Source organism: Orcinus orca, chromosome 1 (assembly GCF_937001465.1).
Source record: "Orcinus orca chromosome 1, mOrcOrc1.1, whole genome shotgun sequence".
Taxonomy (NCBI): Eukaryota; Metazoa; Chordata; class Mammalia; order Artiodactyla; family Delphinidae; genus Orcinus; species Orcinus orca.
This window is the reverse complement of record NC_064559.1, coordinates 2,231,264-2,252,249: the sequence shown is the minus strand read 5'-3', so window position 1 is coordinate 2,252,249 and position 20,986 is coordinate 2,231,264. Positions and strand designations below refer to the sequence as shown.

The window sequence follows — 20,986 nt, the reverse complement described above, 5'->3', positions numbered from 1 at the left end:
ATGATTTTGAAATAAATATGTAGGGTCTGATGAGTTTGTCAATAGTCTATAATTATTAGTGTTATTAAAATAGAATACAAATGATAAGCCATATGTAAAAATGCTGTGCGAATAAACTGCTATACCCCAAATAATACAAATGAGTGAATGGCAGTAATTGCTAAGAGGGATTAACAACATAAAGGATATTAAAAAAATGATGACCGTATTTCATATTTATGTGTCTTTTTCTCTCTCACTCTTTTTTTTCTTTTTCTTTCTTTCTTTTTTTTTTTTTTTGCGGTACGCGGGCCTCTCACTGTTGTGGCCTCTCCCGTTGCGGAGCACAGGCTCCGGACGCGCAAGCTCAGCAGCCATGGCTCACAGGTCCAGCCGCTCCGCAGCATGTGGGATCTTCCCAGACCGGGGCACGAACCCGCGTCCCCTGCATCGGCAGGCAGAACACTCAACCACTGCGCCACCAGGGAAGCCCTTCTCTCTCACTCTTACTCAACTCCTAAATAACTAAGAGAATATGCTCACAAACGGTAAGCATGTTTTGGATGTTCGATGTGTGTTTGTGGGAAAGAACAAAAAAAACTGCCTCAATTAGGTCAAATATCATACAAGAGATGAATGAGATTAGAGATGGGATTGGGATTTGTGTTAGTGACTCAATAGCTAACCAGTCACAGATGTGACAGTGCAGTGCAATATGCAAATATACTTTAAACAACTTCTCTTAAGTTGTCTACTGTCTGTAAAGACGATCACACTCAACTGCTCTGCACTGAACCCCAGAGCTTCTGAGTTAGAATCTCTTAGAAATAGGTACACGTTTCATTGCTTTGGCAACATTTACATGGCTCTGCATCAGGCAATACAACTGCTAAGATCACACTCTGGGAATTCAGGAAAGGCTAGTGTCCAGTTCTGGTCGTCCTACCACCCAAATGTGATCTAGGATAAATTCCTGATTAAAAAAAAAAAGGAAAGAAAAACCCTGAAGATGCTGAAACAGTATTTCCTCCTTCACAGGGTCGTCATGGGGATAAAAGGTCATTAGGATAAAGTGCCTCTCACCCAGGAAACACTGATAAATGCTACTGATGCTACCATCATCATCATCATGACCGATCAAGAACATATTGCCACATGGAAATTCAACATTCCCTGGGCCATTCACAACTTCCCTTTAAAGGACTCATATTCTACGTGGGGTCTTAACACCTTCAAATAACAGAAAATACAAGTCTTTACGCGTTTTTTTCTGTAGCTAATTTTGGCATCTTTCACCTGTGTCCACTTAAGTGTTGGTTTAGCATATTCTTGTCACACAAAGAAGCTACTTCCCAAAGAGAGGAACAATGTGTCAAGTGACAAAGACATTGAGTGAAGTCTTTCACATCCTAGACTGTCCACGGTACAGCTCAGCTGGTCTCTGGGTTGGAAGGCCTGGGTCTACTTTGCTCGTCTGTTACAGGGGAAGGGACACGGTCCTTAGCATGTGGTCTGTGAAACAGAGGCAGCTGCGGGTAGAATTATAACACAAGCAGAACTGGCTTCAGTTCTTCCTTCTTAGGTCTTTTTCTTCTTGATCAGCTGTTCAAGGAACTTGCCTGCCCTCTGTCCCTGCCAGGACGATGTTACATCTGCCTGGATAAGTAGGTCTCCATTGTATATCAGGAAAGGTCTTATTTGTAATCATCAGGAACCAGATACGGCTAATTTGAGCAGAAAAGGAAACTTCTGGAAGTTTATGGTTAGGTCTCAGTAACTAGAAGCAGATTAAACAACCGAAAGCCAAGGCTATGCTATTGCAATTATAGGATCAGGCCAAAGTGATGTTATAAGTCCCAGCTGGCCTTGCTACCAAGCAGGAACAGGAAACAGGAGGTTGACCCAGCACTGCTGGCCTTGCTTCTTTACATCATTTATTTGTCATTCAAAATCCAAGAGAGGGGTGCAGTTGGCCAACCCGAGGTCGCCCGACTGTTTTCCATCTGTAAGGGAGACTGAGCATGTGAGTAAACAGTGTATCTGACATGTTCAGCTTGTATAACGAGAGGAAGGCTCTGTTTCTCACCAAGACCCACAAAGTGGAAAATTCCCCAAAGAGAAAGGAATTTCAGATCAGATGCTTGGAAAGTTAAAAACAACAACAACAAACAAATGCAGATGCGGAATTAAAGACATGGAGTCATTAAGAACCTATATGTGGAGTGATTCAGACCTGAGTTCACATCTGGAGCAAGCTACTCAATCTTGCTGAGCTTCAATTTTCTTTAAAGGAAACAACGAGGAAGATGATATCCACATGTAAGTTGTGGTACACATGAAGAAGGGTAGTACAGTATATGATGCCTGGCACATCCTATGCATTTTCTAAAACTACTAGTAGTACTATTATTATTGTTACTTATTATACAATTTATTGTAGAAATTAACAGGGAGAGTATTAATAAATGTTAATACAGTGCTAAGTGTCACATTTATGATCTCAACTAATTACTTGTTGATTCAACAAACATTCCACATATCAGAAAATAACCTGTGTATATATATATATATATATATATTTTTTTTTTTTTACAGAAGAAAAGAAACCCTGAGGCTTAGAAAGTGTAAACAATGTACCAAAAGTCACTCATTTAAGAGGTAATGGAATATTATTCAGCCTTAAAAAAATGAAGGAGATCCTTTCATTTGTGATAATATAGATGAAACAGGAGTGCATTATGCTGATGAAATAAGCCAGACAGGATAAATACGAATGATATCATTTATATATGGAATCTAAAAAGAAAAAAAGCCACACTCATAGAAACAAGAGTAGAAAACTGGTTGCCAGGGGCTGGGGTGTGGGTGGGGAAAAGAGGGGAAGACTGGTAAAAGGGTACAAACTTTCGGCTGCAGGATGAATAAGGTCTGAGGAGCTACTGTATAACATAGTTACTACAGTCAATAATACTGTATTGTATAACTAACATTTTCTGAGAGAATAGAACTTAAGTGTTCTCACCAAAAAAAGAAAAAAAGGAAAAAGGTGTCATGAGCTGTTAGATGTATTAATTAACGTGATGGGAAGGATCCTTTTGCAACGCATATGTATATCAAATCATCATGATATACTCTTTGACTATCTTACAATTTTGTCAATTATACCTCAATAAAACAGAAAAAAAAAGAGGTAATAAAGATGAGACTCCAATCCAGGATTATCCAGCTCAAAAAACTACACTCTTAACCATTACAATATAGTATCCATCCATATGTTGTAACTGTAAAATGCTTAACACAAAGGAAACGTTAAATAAATGGTATTTATTCTAACTCTAATGCTTACTAGATATTAGTTATGTGGTATGCTTTACTTCTAACTACAAGGGTATAAGGTGCAAATTCTTGCTACAGAACATAAAAGCCCCTGTGGTACCCTGTAGGATAAACACAGTACCTGTACATCTCTCAACCCAGAGTCTCCTCAAGTTGGAGGTCTTTACCCCCTTTATAATGTGGGAATAATGCCCTTCCCACATTTGCACTGGGCATGAAAATCCATACTTCCAGGTGTATACTGAACCTCCACTTAGCTCCTCGTCACCTTGGAATCACCAGACCAAAGATCATTTATTCCATTAATATAAATGATGTAGGGATAGAAGTACAGAATATACAGAGAGTGTTGGAGGAATCCAAACAACAAGTCCTCCACTCTCAAAACAAATTTTAGAGTTCCAAAAGTAAAGAGCAATGTTTGGAAATAAAACTAAAAATGAAACTAACATCTACAATTAGCCAAGTATTTATTATGGGCCAGGCTACTTACTAGGCACTTGATAAACATTACAGCTCATCTTCCTGCAGTCCTTCAAAGCATATAATATTGTTTCTATTTCATAGAGAAGAAAATTGTATCTAAGCAGGTTACTGATTAGCCCAAGACCACAGGGCTAGGCTGTAAGAAAAGAAGGCCAAGTTTCAGTGGTCAAAATGGTGATGGATGTTATAACTAGAAGAGTATGGCTAATCAAATAAAAATATTCAAAACGGTCCTAATGTATTATTAGGATTTCTTCAGAATAACTTGGGTGCCTTAGTGAATACAGTAGTGGTAGGCACTACAGTCTCTTTAATTTGCTAATCATACAAATCTACTTTAATATTCTTGGTGACAAGGAGCTAACTACTGATAAGACAGCTTCTTCAGTTTTGGGGCTACTCCAGGGTGAAATGCCGGAACATCTTACTGCCTGCAATGTTACCTAGTTCTACCAGGGGGAATAAAGCAGAACAAGTAGCCACTGTTCTTGACAAATGGATACAGTTTCAGTTTTTCAAAATGTGACTGTCAGATTCATTCATTGTATCAGATAGATCTGTCAAATGGCTTTGCCCATTTACTAATGGATGGCAGGCACACTGCAGATACACGTTGGGTCAAAGGATTGAATGTCACCTCATTGATACTGTCATCAATATAATTTGTATTGGCATTTTGTCTCACCCTGACTTTAAGGACTATGTGAGGAGATCCAAGTCTCCAGACCATGGACTGATCACCTCTGCTTGACACAGTATTCTCTGCTCATTTCCAGAGGGGACCAAGGATGAGCTCTTGTACTTCTGAGTCTATTCACCCTACCTGGCAACACATACTAGCTGGGCTGACTGGATCAAGCAGGAGCCCCAGAGTTTAAATTTCCAGCTGCATTGGAGGAAACAGAGGCTATGCCCCAATCCCATAACCCCTCACTTCTTACTGCTAGCCTATCCTAGGCTGTTCTTGCTGATAGGAGTACTTCATGCTAAAAATTAATTTTGCTTACCTGATGGCAGTCACACAACCTCAAATACCATTTTAATAAATAAGGCAACCACCAATGGAGTGTGATTTAGGGTTTTTTCTTCTGTAGACCCTGCCTACCCTATAAAATCTCCCATTACTGCATCATGGAGACTATGATCCCTTTCCGAGGGAACAGATTCTTTCCAACCATAAGATGAAATAAAAACTTACATTTCCATACTGCCCAAAAGGAAATAAATTGATTACAAAATGCAGGAGAATGACTGATTTTCCACATTTGTTGTGTTCATTAAAGGGTTTTTGAATAGACTTGACAGTATTAAAGAAGTTCAACACACACAAAATAAAAATTAATAAATGAAGAGAAAAAAATTGCATTGACAACAAACAAAATAAACACATTGAGATATAAAAGGTTGTTATACATCGATGAAAAATGGATGTCATAAAGTCACAAACTAAAAAGTATTAACAGCCAATAAAGATATGAAAATATGTTCAACCTTGCTATTATTAATCAAAGAAATACAAATAAAATAATTCAGGTGTCATATTTTACTGACTAGAATGACAAAGTTCTAAAAAACTTAGTAATACTGGTATTGATATTGATAATGCTGGTACTGATGAGTGTGTGTAAGAAACCACACTGGATGTTAAATTCTTGGTAGAAATGAAAAGCACGGTAACCTTTCTGGAAGACAATATGTCAGTGTGTACCAGAACTGACAACCAGCCATTCAAGTTCTAGAAGTCCATTCTAAGGAAATAAACAAATGCTCAAAGACATATGAACAAGGATGCTTGTCTCATTGTTTAGCAAAGCAAAACAGGAATAATCTAAATGTTGAACAGTAGGGACTGGTTAAATAAATAATAGAATGCTGTTCAACCATTAAAAATGATGCTGCAGATTTTTATTAGGTGATGAGTAATCATACTTATATTACTAAATAAAAATGTTATAGAACTGTTTTGTAGTTTGATATAATAATTAAAGGTATTTTATACTTGCATTGTATTTATATGCACCTCATCACAAAAAAGTTTCAAAAGACACCCTCAAAAATGTTACAGAGATGACTTATCAGAAATGGGATTTTGAGTTATTTTTCCTTTTTTCTTTAAATCCTTTCAATTTTGGAGTTTCTGCAATGAACCTGTATTATTTTTACAATTAAAAATATTTAAATTTACAACAAAAGGATCTAAATTCCTCCAGTTTTCCATTTATTTTCCACCTTGGCTCAGGGTATTTCTGTAAAAAAAAAAAAACAAAAAAATCAGCTTATTTTCTCTTTTGTATCAATCTAAATTTACTTTTCATAAGTTAACTATTTTAGTCTGGCAAAAGTTTCACACAGGAAAATTGTTAAGGTCTGAGTATTCTATTACCTTTAAAAGCACTGGAAACTTTGAAATTATTTCTTTCAGAATTTTCATATAATACTGAAAGGCGGGGGGGGGGAGGTAGCAAAATGAAGGGAAATAGATAGTAGTAGTCAATTTCAATTAAGAAAAAGCAACAAGAGGCAGTTTGTACTCTTTTGATACGGCAGAAGCCCCATGTGTCAACTCATGCTAAAAAATGTATATATAGACACACATATATATGTTCGTGTGTATTATACGTATATGTGACACACACACATAATTAATCCACAGTCTTAGGCTAATCACTCATTGTGGCAGAAACAACGAGCTGTTGACTACACTTTAATTAGCTCCTCCAGCCTGTAGAGGCATCACTAGGACCAAGATAGGAACAACATTCTCCATTTCCGCTTGCATCTGGGTATGGTTCTATCCCAAAGAATGTGACCAGAGGTGACCTGAAGAGTTTATGTCTGAAGGATAACGAGCTGATAATTGTAGCTTGCAGCTTCCTCTCTCCTTTCCTTTTTAGGACAAACGTAGAGCCACTTGATGAAGGTGGTGGGTCCCTGAATAACTGAGCAGAAAACTGACCCTCAGACCACCAAAGTCCATACTACACTCCTGAGTGAGTGAGAAATGAACTGTCTATGTGTTGCTCCACTGAGGTTTACGGTTTATTATTTAGTGTTTAACTAACGCATTTTTTCTTTAAACCTCAGTTGCCTTCTCTGTAAAATAGTCTTTGAAAAGGATCCACTGTAAGTTTTTTCCATTGCTTATGTTTTTATCTTAGTTTTTAATTCTCAGAAACATTGCACGCATTTTACCTTTTAAGTTAGTAAGTCTACTTTTTTTCCCACAAAGACGGGTTCTTCAAGTTATGGAGAAGTCATAGCAGACTGTTGCTTCAGTTTAAGATACGCATTCACATATGAGATGAGAAGGGTGAGGATCCAGAGAAACGCCTTTGACAGAGGGGAGTGAGAGCTTACTGAAGAATGTTTAGTAATAAAGAATTCAGATGGGAGAAACGGATGGGTTACATCTAACAGATTTGCTCAAAGGAATTCTGGAAAGGCAAATATGTGAAAATGTATAGCAAAGACATGAAATGCCTTTTGGTCCCTAAATGGATTTCATTTCAAAGACGTGCATATTGCAAATACATGTACCATAACACTTCTCTGTCAACTTCTAGAATTTTCTAAAGCCTGACAGAACATCTGCAGAGAGAGGATGTCATTCCAAGATAATCGACTGCAAGTTACTAAATTAAGATAAAAATGTCCTTAACCTTGAACAGTTTTTAAAGAGATTTTAGAAGAAAGGAGCCCTCCAGGGGGTTGTATAACTATATAATTGTACCCTTTCTAAAAGGCTATTTACAGATACATAATGTTTCCCCTCCATTCTTTAAAGTAAAATATAGGATAAAAAAAAAAGTTTGGGGATAATATTTGTTTGGGACAGCAGGCACTGCTAATCAGTACCACTCTCTCCTTATTCCTTACTATCAGAGCCCTGGTTTAGGAGACCCCATTATCCTTAAGGCTAAGGTGGCCAGTTTAAAATCCGAGCTGATGAGATCTAAGTGCAAGTCTGCTGACCATCTGTGGTAAAAAATTTGCTCTCTGAGTTAGACACTGCCTTTTTTTTCTTACTTAATTTCTTTTTTTTTTCCTCTTCTTTCTTCCTGCCCAAATTGTTGGAACACTATTGGAGATTCTGGGGTCACTTTGAAGCTATGTGGACATGCTAGAGATGTGGAAGCTGGAAGAGCGAAGCAACCCAGTCCCCTGGTGATGCCCTTCAGCAGCTGGACTAACGCTAGAGGGACTATCTCCAAACTTCCTGCTACCCGTGGAAAGTAAGGTAAATCACTCATTCACTTTCTGTTACCTACTAACTGATCCAGAACTCTATCCTCAGGGTTCTAGAACCCTTCTCAGTATCCCATAGTCATACTCATGTTCCGGACTCCTGATCATCAGACTTGCTTATAGCAGATGTATGGGGAGGGCGGGCTCTTCTGGAAGCCCTGATACTTCCTCCCCTACCCCCACCACACACAAATAATGATCTTTATGTCCACTCATCCTTCTATCTACACTCAGAGGCCAGGGCCCCCAGGAAGGCTTCACTGACAACCCTTTACTCCTCTCTACATGCAGAAAGGGTAGAGGTGTGGGCTCTGGAATTAGACTTCCTAGACTTGAATTCTTAATCTGTTACTTACCAGTTTAGGACGTGGGCAAAGTAGTTACCTTCTCTGGACACCCCTGTAAAAGAGGAACACTAAGTAGCACCTATGTACCTTACTGAAAGGATTAAATGAGCAAATGCAGGTAAAGTTCTTATAATTTTTTCTTGGGTCAATCAATTCTAGCTGCTATTGTTACCTTTGACTAATTTAGGGCAGAGTCCCTTTGCCCTCCTTTGGTTCTCTGGGCCCATCTCATTCACAACACACACAACCGCATACTGCAGAGTTTTGAAAGGTGGTTCTCAAAATGTGGTCCCTGGGCCAGCAATATCAGCCACACCTGGGAACTGGTTAGAACTCTGGCACTGGAGCCCAGCAATCTGTGTTTTAACAACATTCTCAGGCAAATCTGATGCACACTAAAGGTTGACGACAACTGAGAACATCTGTCTCAGACTCTCCTGGAGGCATTCACCAAAAATAGAGTTACAGGACCTTACACCTGACCAGCTGGAGAAGGGCTCTAGTAATTGCCCTGGTTATCATGCTTGTCATGATTTTTCAGCACATAAATGTTTGAGAATCACTGCCATTTTGAATGTGTGTTTCACTTGTCTGTTTTTCCAGTGGACTTTACTTCCTTGCAAGGAAGGTTTGTGAAGATTTGTTGCTGTTGTTTGCATTATTAGTTTTATTATGCTAATTCTAGAATCTCTGGTGCATAGTGCAATCTCAGGCAGGAAGTAGTGGCTCATTAAAACAGGTATCCCAAAAGTCCTAGTAGAACTTCAAGATTAATTCCTTCAGGAAGAGGTAAAATTGTCATTAGATGCAGATGATATGATACTATATATAGAAAACCCTAAAGACTCTACATGAAAACTACTACAACTGATAAACGAATTCAGCAAGGCAGCAGAATACAAGATTAACATACAGAAATTGGTTGCATTTCTTTATACCAACAATGAAATATCGGAAAGGGAATGTAAAAAAACAATGCCTTTTAAAATCACAACCCTCAAAATAAAATACTTAGGAATAAACCTCACCAAGAAGGCAAAAGACTTATACGCTGAGAACTGTAAGACATTAATAAAGGAAAGTGAAGATGATTCAAAGAAATGGAAAGACATCTCATGTTCTTGGGTTGGAGGAATTAGTATTGTTAAAATGCTCATACTACCCAAAGCAATCTACAGATTTAATGCGATCCCTATCAAATTACCCATGACATTTTTCACGCAATTAGAACAAATAATCCTAAAATTCATACAGAACCATAAAAGACCCACAATTGCCAAAGCAATCCTGAAGAAAAAGAACAACGTTGGAGGCATAGCCACCCCAGACTCAGACAGTACTCCAAAGTCACAGTAATCAAAACAGCGTGGTATTGGCACAAAAACAGACATATGGATCAATGGAACAGAATACAGAGCCCAGAAATAAACCCACACACCTCAGTTAACCTTTGACAATTAATCTTTGACAAAGGAGGCAAGAATATATAATAGGAAAGAGACAGTCTCTTCCGCAAGTGGTGTTGGTAAAGTTGGACAGCCTTATATAAACCAGTGAAGTTAGAACACATCCTTTCACCATACACGAAAATAAACTCAAAATGTCTTAAAGACTTAAACATAAGACATGACACCATAAAACTTCTAGAAGAGAACACAGGCAAAATATTCTCTGACATAAATCATACCAATGTTTTCTTAGGTCAGTCTCCCAAGACAATAGAAATAAAAATGAAAATAAACAAAGGGGACCGAATCAAACTTACAAGCTTTTGCACAGCAAAGGAAACCATAAACAAAATGAAAAGACAACCTACAGAATGGGAGAAAATATTTGCAAATGATGCGACCAGCAAGGGCTTAATTTCCAAAATATACAAACAGCTCATACAACTTGATGACAATAAAAGCAAACAACCCAATCAAAAAAATAGGCAGAAGACTTAAAGAGACATTTCTCCAAAGAAGAAATACAGATGGCCAATAGGCACATGAAAAGATGCTCAACACTGCCAATTATTAAAGAAATGCAAATCAAAACTACCATGAGGTACCACCTCACACCAGTCAGAATGGCCATCATTAAAAAGTCTACAAATAACATATGCTGGAGAGGGTGTGCAGAAAAGGGAACCCTCCTACAACACTGTTGGTGGGAATGTAAGTTGGTGCAGCCACTGTGGAAAACAGTATGGAGGTTCCTCAGAAAACTAAAAATAGACCTACCATATGATCCAGCAATCCCACTCCTGGGCGTATATCCAGACCAAACTATAATTCAAAAAGACACATTCACCCTGATCTTCACAGCAGCAATATTCACAATAGCCAAGACATGGAAACAACCTAAATGTCCATCAACAGATGAATGGATAAAGACGATGTGGTACGTATATACAATGAAATACTACTCAGCCATAAAAAAAAGAATGAAATGCCATTTGCAGCAGCAACATGGATGCAACTAGAGATTATCATACTAAGCAAAGTAAGTCAGAAAGAGAAAGACAAATACCATGATACCACTTATATGTGGAATCTAAAATATGACACAAATGAACCTATCTATGAAACAGAATCAGAGACATAGAGAATAGACTGGTGGCTGCCAAGGGGGAAGCAGGTGGGAGAGGGATGAACTGGGAGTTTGGGATTAGCAGATGCAAACTGGTATATATAGATTGGCTAAACAACAAGGTCCTACTATATAGCACAGGGAACTATATTCAATATCCTGTGATAAACCATAATGGAAAAGAATATGAAAAAGAATGTATATACATATGTATAACAGAGTCACTTTGCTGTACAGCAGTAATTAACACAACGCTGTAAACCAAGTATACTTCAATAAAAAATAAGTTAATTAAATTTTTAAAAAGATTAATTCCTTCAGAAGAACAAGTACTACACATTCACAAAAAAAGCACCCTTTGAAAGTTTAAATTTTTGAATTTCTTTGCCACTTCCTTAGTTTTGATCATCTTGGACAATATATTTTTAATATTGACTTTTAAAAAGAATTGTGTTTCAGTGTTTGCTATCCTTAGAGAGACAGAAACAGATAAGTACAACTAAATACTTATTTTTCAAAAGTCTCAAAAGTATAAGGGAAATGAAAGTAATTATATCTTCAAATGATTTTGGGGTATGTTTCTAATTTCATACTTCTGATGCGATTAAAGATTAAAACTGTATTAAGACATTTGAGACATGCCACATTGGTATTAAATGAATTTAATTTTGTGTAAAGTGGTAGAAATATTTTCTTCAGCAAACATACCTGCAGATATAAAATCACAACCATAAATCTACAAAAAAGCGAGCAACTGAACGAAATCTGATTGGTTATTTCCCTGCAGTATGCATCTGCTAATAATTTAATTTACTACTTGCTAACAGAAGCCAAAATTTAAATATACATATATATATATATGTGTGTGTGTGTGTATATATATATATCTCTTCAATTTTAAATCATTCATATATATGAACAAGTATACATACACATATATAACAATTGTTCATATATATATAGATAGACAGATAGATAGATAGATAGATAGATATACAATTTAAATTAAAGAAAGTACATCTGGTGGCCTATTTTTTCCCCCCGATTCCTAAAGAACACCATATTCTATTCTAGGCAGTGGAATGTCAATCCACCTTAAGGGTTGTTCAATGAGCATATCTGAGAAACCACTGGTTTAGCCAATGATGTACTTATTGAGGGAGGCCCTAGTGCCACTGTCAAGAGCTTATCCACAGGAGAGATAAGAAGGTACTTGTTTGGTTTGTGAAAAGAAGGAGTAGTGAGGAATGGCAGGTAGCTGCAGGCTGATGACACGTGATGTCCATATATATGTAGAACCAACACACCCATAATTGTACCCATTTTCCATACCCAAATCCAAAGCCTTTATATCATTAATCCCAGGCAAAAATGGTACGATTCATGTGTGTTACTATCCCACGGCTTCAAGATGCCTATAAACTCATATGAGTATGTCTTAGTTTTATCAGTGGAGGACAAACCAGGCTTCTATCACCAAGCCCCATTCCATAACAGGAATTATGGAATTCCTGTATGTAACAGGACGGGTTACAAAAGCACCTAAGATCCCGTTGTCAGTACATGACGGAAATGAGTTCAAATCCAGCCTGTCTGACTTGTTCTTAATCACTAAGGTATGAAATTAAGCATGTTGCCCTTTGCCTGATTCTCCTTCTGAGGCCTGAATATTTCACTTAGCTGAGTGCAGAAGAGAGAAAATTCTCTCTCCTTGACCCAACTTGGCATCAATATCCAACTCCCCTTCTCAAAATGGGTTGCTTCAACGAGTAGCAATGAATGCCGGGTCGTGGACCAGTCACCTTGATGACTAAGAGTCAGACACTAGGGAAAGAAAATGCTCTGTGACAAACCTACCCTTGTACAGAAACAAGACAGAAATGGGGGGACAGGGCACAAGATAATGGAATAAGGCATAGGAAAAATAGCACCTGGCATCGTGATAGTAATAATAGTAGTAGTAGTAATAGTAATAATAATAGACTTTACTATGCTCTAGGCATTGTATTAAGTGCTTGGTGTAAGTGACTTCATTTTAACATTGAAAACAAGTCTATGGGGATCAAATATTATTAACATCATTTTATAGGCAGGAGTATTGAGGTTCAGGTAATCAGGTAAATTGCCCAAGCTCATATGGTTAGCAAGTGGAAAGCAGAGATTTGAACCAGCACCTACACTCCTAACCATTATGCTATAACCATTATGCTGAAAACATAAGAATTCCAATGGTCTTTCCCCATAACCCACTCCTGCACTCCAGACTTAAATAGTCCAAGATCAAGAGAGAGCAAGCTTGGAGTTGCCACTCTTCCGTAAGTGTCAATCATTTCAAAACAGTGTATTTGCTAACAAGATGCAGTTCCTGTGATAATCTTCTCAACCAGGTATCAAGAAACAGGAAGCAAAGATTCAAGTAACAGTATGTTCCTACTTACGAGGAAGGTGGGACAGCATAGTTGACACTGGGCTTAACTGTTCTGGAAAACATGGTCCCAGTAGGCATACACGCTGGTACATTTTCCCCAACTACCAAATACAAAAGAAGTATTTCATTTCCATGTTGCTCTTCAAAGTTCCACCTCATTCGTGCCTGTCATTCATCCTCTGGCCTCTTCCTGTCTCCATTTCTGTACAGAAAGGTGCTGAGTCTCTGCTCTCGGATACGAAAAGGGTGTGTTAGGAGAGGGAGCCAAGGTACCTCAAAGTCTTTTTTTTTTTTCATCTTAATTCTATTATGCCAACTCCACTGAACTTAATTAGAGTGAATACAGACTTACACAATTACCCTCTGTTCTATTCTTCAGATGTTATATTTTGATAAAATTTACATGCTGCTCTCCCCCTGAACACCAGATGAACACTAGAAATGGATGTGTGTTGACATAAAATCTGTTATAATTACAATTGAAGTATAGCTTACATAATGATAGTGTTAACATAAAATTACAGATGTGTAGAGACAACGTGGTCATGCATTTTTTAGTATAAGTACGTGCTTAGACCAATATCTGTTAGCGGAATGAAGATGGAAGAGAATTTTGGTTAAGCCACAAAGGCTGTTTAAGGACTTGCAGATAGCTAAGGGGAACTCAAAGACCAGTAAGATAATATTTCCCCTGCCATGTTTTCAATTGCAAAGTGAAGGGAAGATGTGAAAGTAAGTACCCCTATGGAAATTACAAGACAAGTACATTTTTTTCCTTGAATACCTGGGTAAACGCTTAAATTCTAATGTATATCAGTGATGCAAATTTTCAACTGAGTTTGATAAATCATAAAATAATACTTATACATATATGTATATAAAACTGCATGGAACTAGACAGTTCAGAATTACTTCTAATTAAAGAGGTACTCTATGACAACTAACTTAAACCTTACAAAATATGGTTCCAAGTACCCTATCAGAGTGAAAAGTAGGAGACTGAAATGTTTATTGTAAATGTTTGTAGCCATGGTGTCTTAACTAAAACTACTGTGTCACAAATACTATTAAAATAATTGTGACATTTTATTCACTTTTACTGCAAACAACAAAACAAACTATAGGTATTTTTTCATTTCAGGTAATTATTTTAGCTAACAGTTATTAAATGTTTTGAGAAGACAGAGTGCTAACTGCATTACTTCATTTTATCTTTAAAACAGCGCTTCCATGTAATTATTCTTAATATCTCCATTGTATTAAAGTGTATCTCTAGTTTAGACCTTTCTTCAGAACTGCAGACTTGTGTATCCAACTGTGTACTCAGCATCTCTACTTGGACGTCACGAAAACATCTCAAATCTTATACCTCCAAAACTGGTCTTTAATCCCCCAAACATGCTCTACCCCAAACTTTTTCCATCTTAGGTGACAGTAACCACACCTTTCCAGTTCCCCAGGCCCTAAATCTCGAATTCACCCTTGACCCCCTCTTCCTTTCCATTCTTGCTTTCAATCTACCACGAAATGCTGTCACAACCTTCCCAATGTGCCACTTCTGAGAATTACCAGCCGCTAGCAGCCTGGTGCAGGCCACCAACATAGACTTCGAGGATCCTGTAGTCGCCTCCCAAGATTCTCCCTGACTCCACTCTCTCCCCACATCCTCAAGACCACAGATAGAGTTATGCTTTTCAAACAAGAGACAGTTCATGCCACACCTCGGCTAAAATCCTGCCCCTGGCTGCCTACATTTAGAGTAAAAGACACAATGCATGTGATGGCCTCCCAGGACTTACACAATCCATCCCATCACATATCTGATGTCCAGCCCTCCTGCTGTCTCTTCCTCTCCACTGACTAAGTCAGCCAGGGTGGCCTCCTTGATATTCCTCCAAGCTGCCCGGCATATTTCTGCCTTAGAGTTTTGGGACTGGTTATTCTTGCTCCCAGGGAGTGGTCTCCCCATCATACATTCTGACAACTCCCTCACTTCAAGTCTTTGCTCAAATGTCAACTTATAAAATCCACCCTGACTACCCTATTTAAAATCAGAACCTACCTGTACACTCCTCCAGCACTCCCAACCCAAGCCTCTTCAGTGAGCTTCACATCCTTTTCCTTATCCCGTAGCACCCATTAACCTGTGACAAAGCATAGAATTTATTTATAACATCCGTTTCCACACGAGAGTGTAAGGAGGGAGAAAGCATGCAAGAAGGAGCACGCAGGCAAAGGCTCTTGTCTAATTTATTCATTGATACGTCCAAGCATAGAGAACAGGAAGATGCTTGATAAACAGTCCTGAAAAAGATACAGATGAGGAAACTAGTAGTAAAGCTCAGAAAGTTTAAGCAACTTCCTCAAGGTTCTAGTGCTAGAAGAGGGTCACAGTAGAATTCACACTTGGGGATGTCTAACTTCAAATCTCTTAGCCTCTCTGCTATCTTTTTTTTTTTTTTTTTTTCTTTGCGGTACGCAGGCCTCTCACTGCTGCGGCCTCTCCCGTTGCGGAGCATAGGCTCCGGACGCGCAGACTCAGCAGCCATGGCTCACAGGCCCAGCCGCTCCGCGGCATATGGGATCTTCCCGGACTGGGTCACGAACCCATGTCCCCTGCATCGGCAGGTGGACTCTCAACCACTGCGCCACTAGGGAAGCCCTTCTCTGCTATCTTAAGTCCATGCAATTCAGCATTTGTTTTAATCAGTGCCATGGAAATTCTCACTCCACTGAATAGGATCACTAAAGTGTTCTCTGTCTAGATTTATATATATATTCTCCATTTAAACAAAGGAAACAGAAGAGGGGAATTCATCATGGGTTATTGCGGTAGTTTTACAGCAATTTTAGCAATAATGACATTTAGGTAATAGTGATATTTAATGATAGCATAATAATAATAAAATAATAGCTCTTAAATGTATTGAAGACGAATCGCATGCTAAACTCGGTGCTAAAATATTTCCATGTATAGTTTGTGCAAAATCCTTATGAATATTCTATCAGATGAGCTTTATGTGTAACTCCACCAGGCATACTTCTCTTATTCCGCTTTCAAAGATAAGGAAATTGATGAGAAGTGTGGTAACCATTTGATCAAGATGAGACTGGTAATAAGTTGTGAGTATGAATTTAAATTCAGGTCTAACTCCAGAATTTGATTCTCAATCCATACATGAAAATTCTGATAATTCCTTTGATAAGGGTATGTTCTCTCCTGGAAAACATCCCCCATTATGTCTGCCTGTGCTCATACCTTCAGAACACAGTCAAGTTTGAAACATGATAAAAATGTTTAAATAGTGTGCTTTAATAAATGGAAATATCTTCATCTAAACAATAACACAAAAAGGCAGGCTGAGCCCTTTGAAGTGGCTTCGTTGCTATCCTCCATCCAGAACAAGAGAAGGAATCAACAGCTGCAGAGTAAAGAAAGCATGAAACCCAGAGATGGAGGATTCTGTAAATGACCAATTACAAGACTATTAAGCCACACTTTCATAGCAAGAGGCAAAATGTTCCATTAAACTGAAAATTCTTCTACCCCTCACTCCAAGGCCCACACACATTAATGCTGCATTTATTAGGATGTATTTCCTGTGCTCTATCAACTTGACTTTCAGCAACTGTATTAATACAGTCCTTTCACTTTGTACATATATCTGAATGATGGATTCCATTACTGGAGTTTTGTAGAAAGAGTGGAGTGAATGAAGTAAAGTTTGGGAAGAGCCATCATAATCCATAATGATGGGCACTGAATCAGGACAAGAAGAAACCTCTCTTCTCATTTATTTGAATGAAAATTCTACTATATATTTATTGCCTCTGTACAGGGCCATCTGTTGAATAATGGAAAACAAGCATCTTTCATTTGCAGGTAGGATTTGTGTGCTCAAGTTTCTATGGGCCTGCAGAATTAATCTTGTTTTAGAAATGAAATAAAACGTAATTTCTTACAGTAAGTAGATGTGGTTAAGCAACTGGCAACTTTGATGTCTTTAAATCACTGCAGTTTCAGGGTAGGCAAATCTATAATTATTTCAAGCACTTCTTTACTGGTGCAACAATTGAGCAGTGTACATAGTGGTCAACAACCTGGGCATTGTCAGACGACTCTAAGTTTGAATCTAGACTTTGCCACTCACCAGCTATGTGACTTTCAGCTATGAGAAGCACTTTCTTCAGCTTTACAGTGTGGATTATTATATGCCCTTTGCAGAACTACTGTAAGAACTAAATGTATATGGGCACAGTGGCTCATAGTAAGGGCTCAAATTAGTACTGTGGTCACTACTAGTAGTATTGAAAAGAAATTAGAACTTCTATTCTCATAAAGTGGGATATGTGTCCCTTTATCATTGTAATTTCATATCATTTTACTTTTGACCTTATAATTTAATAGCTTGATCCAAGAAACATTTAGCAGTAAATATAATTGAAAGAAGATTACCTGTCAAACATGAAATACTGTAGTATCAAGTGTGCTGGCACAATACTCTTCTCAGATAATTAACCTGTAAAAATATGTTATTGTCTTCTTTTTAATTAAGCACATTGAACATATATATTTACTGTGCCAATTGGCGAGAGGTCCATTAATTAATCAGTCTAACTATATGTTGCATAAACGTCTTCTAAACATAATCGTATATGTATTTTATTTGTTGGGAAAATGTGTTTGAGATTGTTCTTTTCTGCCTATTTAAAGTAAAAGAGGGTGAGAAGTAGAGTTAGGCTTAATGTACTTTGTACTCCATTATGCCATGAAAATGCTTCTGTGCCCTGGAGACAACAACAAAAGATTTGCTTTAATGACAAGAATCAAGTATGTTCTAAAGCTTCCAGGTAGGAGGCGTAGAGGTTGCAGTTTATATCAGAAGTATTTGCTCTCTCTCTCAACTGCGTCTAGATGGGAAAGATGTGGTCACAAATGCTTCAAGGTGATATAGTAAATGTTGGAAAGAGGGGGGGTAGAAGGCAGATTTTTGAATATCTCAGACCTGAGCTAGAAGGATTTTATTTAAAGAAAATAGCGGATATGATTTTTCACTTAAGGAATGCCAGTCAGCAAACCTGACATTAATGTAGGAAATTAGCTCTTTTAGCTATGATGCTTTCAAATGCACATTACTGAAAACAAATTCAAAATAGTCAAAGGAAATTTAAAAACAAAAACCAAACAACAACAACAACCTCAACAAACAAGTACTAGAAATTCAGGGATGCAGCCATATTCAGATACAGTTGGATCTGGAAGTTCCAGAGTATCAGCAGGGTTCCAGCTCTCTCTCCATCGCTCAGCCCTGCTTACCTCTGCAAGACTTTATTTTACAGAAAGTCTCTTCTTGTGCTGGATGGTCACTGGGAGTCCCAGAGTCATATCTCCCCAGCTTAGAAATTCCAGAGAGAAAAGACAATTCTTCCATTTCTCTCTGAGACAAAAGTCCTGGGGAGGAGTCTGATAGACTTAGCCGAGGTCAGATGCCTACCCATGAGCCAATCACCTGCTTTACTGGAGTTCAGTCCCTGGGCGACTCATCCCCGGGGCCCGTGAGGAGGCAGGATGGCATTATCTGGCAGTTCTCCAAGAAAAGCCTGCTGTTTTCATAAGATGAAAGGGGAGAGGACATGGATAATGAAACCTGTATCTGCTTCTGTAAAATCCACAGAATCTTACTCCCTGCCCTGTGTCGATGACCATGCAGTAAGCTGACCCAGGAGGTCATTTTTCCCACAACAGTCTTTATATATATGACTAAGGAACACACTGGTAAAAGAATATGGGAGAAAGTCTGAGTATGACAAGTCAGCTAGACTGATATTAACTAAAAAAGCTGTGTGAAAATATCCTTAAAAAGTTGCCCCCAACTCACTCAAAGTCCAAAGTTGGAGCTGGAAATACAATGTCATGGAGTTTGGATAAGAACAGGTTTTCTCCAAGCTGAACTATGACACAGAGATTAGAGACTTCTAGAAACTTTACTTTTTCAAAGAAAAAACATCACATGACAAAAATGAGGCCTAGAAAAATTAAATGACTTAAGCTAACTAATGGCAGGACTGAGACTAGAGTATACTTTGTGTAATTGGCTATGGTCTTTTTTTTGTTTGTTTTTTTTGTTATCACTTCAGAACGAGACAAACTTAAAGAAAGGAAACACAACCAAAACTCAGTGGTTGGAAAAGAGATGGATGTGAACGCCCACTTGTTTCTTACGTATAAAGTTACCCCTCGCAGTGTTTTGGAGGAGAAAACGCTGGCTCTTCCCAACGTTGGTTACATACACAAAGATTCCAAAGACAAGACAAGTGCTTTGCAAACAAAGTAACTAGAACCAGCTCAGGCTTCCCCGCGCCGGGTCCTACGTTCCACGGTCAGAACCACCAACTGTATCCCCCCGGGTAACAAGGTGATTCAGAAAAGCTGGCGCCTTCAGAGAAGGGAGAAAACTTAGCCGGGAAGAGAGTCAGGAGAAAACTTGCTCAGCTTCTTGCTGGGGTCTGAAACGATCCCAATAGAGTCCTTAAACCCCTCAGGTTTCCCCAATCAAGCACCCTCGCCTCCAACCTGGGCCACCCCAGATCTGACTATCAGACGACAGAAGTCTGCGGACGCACGGAGAGCTGACCACCCCACGAGAGGGACCTACGCGCGGCCGCGCCCACTCACCCGCCGCTCCCCGGGAGACGGGAGACCAGCCCGGGGTCCAAGTCCTGGGCGTGGCAGACTCGCCCCTCTCCGGGCCCGGCTCCAGCTCACCTCGGCGCGGCCCGCCTGGGCGCCGCCATCTTGACCACATAGGGGGCCTCGCGCCGGAGGCCCCTGAGCGGGCGCCCTGAGCGGAGCCGGAGCGCCGGGGAGGCCCAGGTCGGCGTCCTACGTCCCCCGCGCGCTCGCGCCCCGTCCACGAGCGACGAGAGTCCCGCACGCAGCGCCCGACCCAGGCTTCCGCGGAAGCGGCGCCCCGCGCAGCCCGCACCGCGGCTCAGGCGGCGCCGAGGGCGGCCCGGGCGGAAGAGCGGGCGCGGGGCACGCGCTCGGTAACCTGGCAACGCGGAGCAACCCGGCGTCTCCGGCGAACCCCAGCCCTCCACCGCGAAGAAGCACGGACCCCCGCACCAGCCGCCCAGCCCGCGCCGCCCCTCGGTCGCTCCGCCCGCCGCTGCCCGCTGGCTATGGTCTTTTAAATCCATGATACAACGTCTATATGTAACAAATCTGTTAAACCCTAAATGTTTATGATACTCAAGTAATCCATTATCTGAATTATTCTTGAAGATAAAACATCCTAGACTTTTTAATTGTATAGGTATACATACATAAAATACACGTGGAGGTAACTTCAAATATAGTATGTGCCTGTCTCTATTCCTTCCCTCTCCGCTCTTTTAAAAAATGCCCCTTTAAAAATTGCCCACTCACCATCTGTTAGGTAAATTTGCTGAAACACAGTAAATGTGGAGACAGAAATTGTTATAGAGACTATTCCAAATGACACTGACACCTGTATTTATGAAATTTTTAAAAGGGTAAGTTAGAGTTGTTTTTTTTTTTTTAAATCCCACTATAGTAACACCACATCAT

General features: G+C 39.3%; 1 long non-coding RNA gene across 11 annotated transcripts in view; it reads right to left on the bottom strand.

Annotated features, from left to right (window-relative positions):
- Positions 1-20,411, bottom strand: part of LOC125964819 (uncharacterized) — a 44,269-nt gene extending 23,858 nt beyond the window's left edge. Inside the window, exons 1-7 of one of the 11 annotated variants that reach the window (XR_007478080.1) lie at positions 20,072-20,411; positions 18,891-18,999; positions 17,852-17,915; positions 15,458-15,539; positions 13,406-13,620; positions 8,403-8,445; positions 3,809-6,047 (exon numbers count right to left, since the gene is read on the bottom strand). This is a non-coding gene — a long non-coding RNA (uncharacterized LOC125964819). Of the gene's footprint in view, positions 1-3,808; positions 6,048-8,402; positions 8,446-13,405; positions 13,626-15,457; positions 15,540-17,851; positions 17,916-18,890; positions 19,000-20,071 lie in introns of all 11 variants that reach the window. The other 10 variants (XR_007478084.1, XR_007478086.1, XR_007478087.1 and 7 more) reach the window with 10 other exon arrangements.
- Positions 20,412-20,986: the final 575 nt, after the last annotated feature.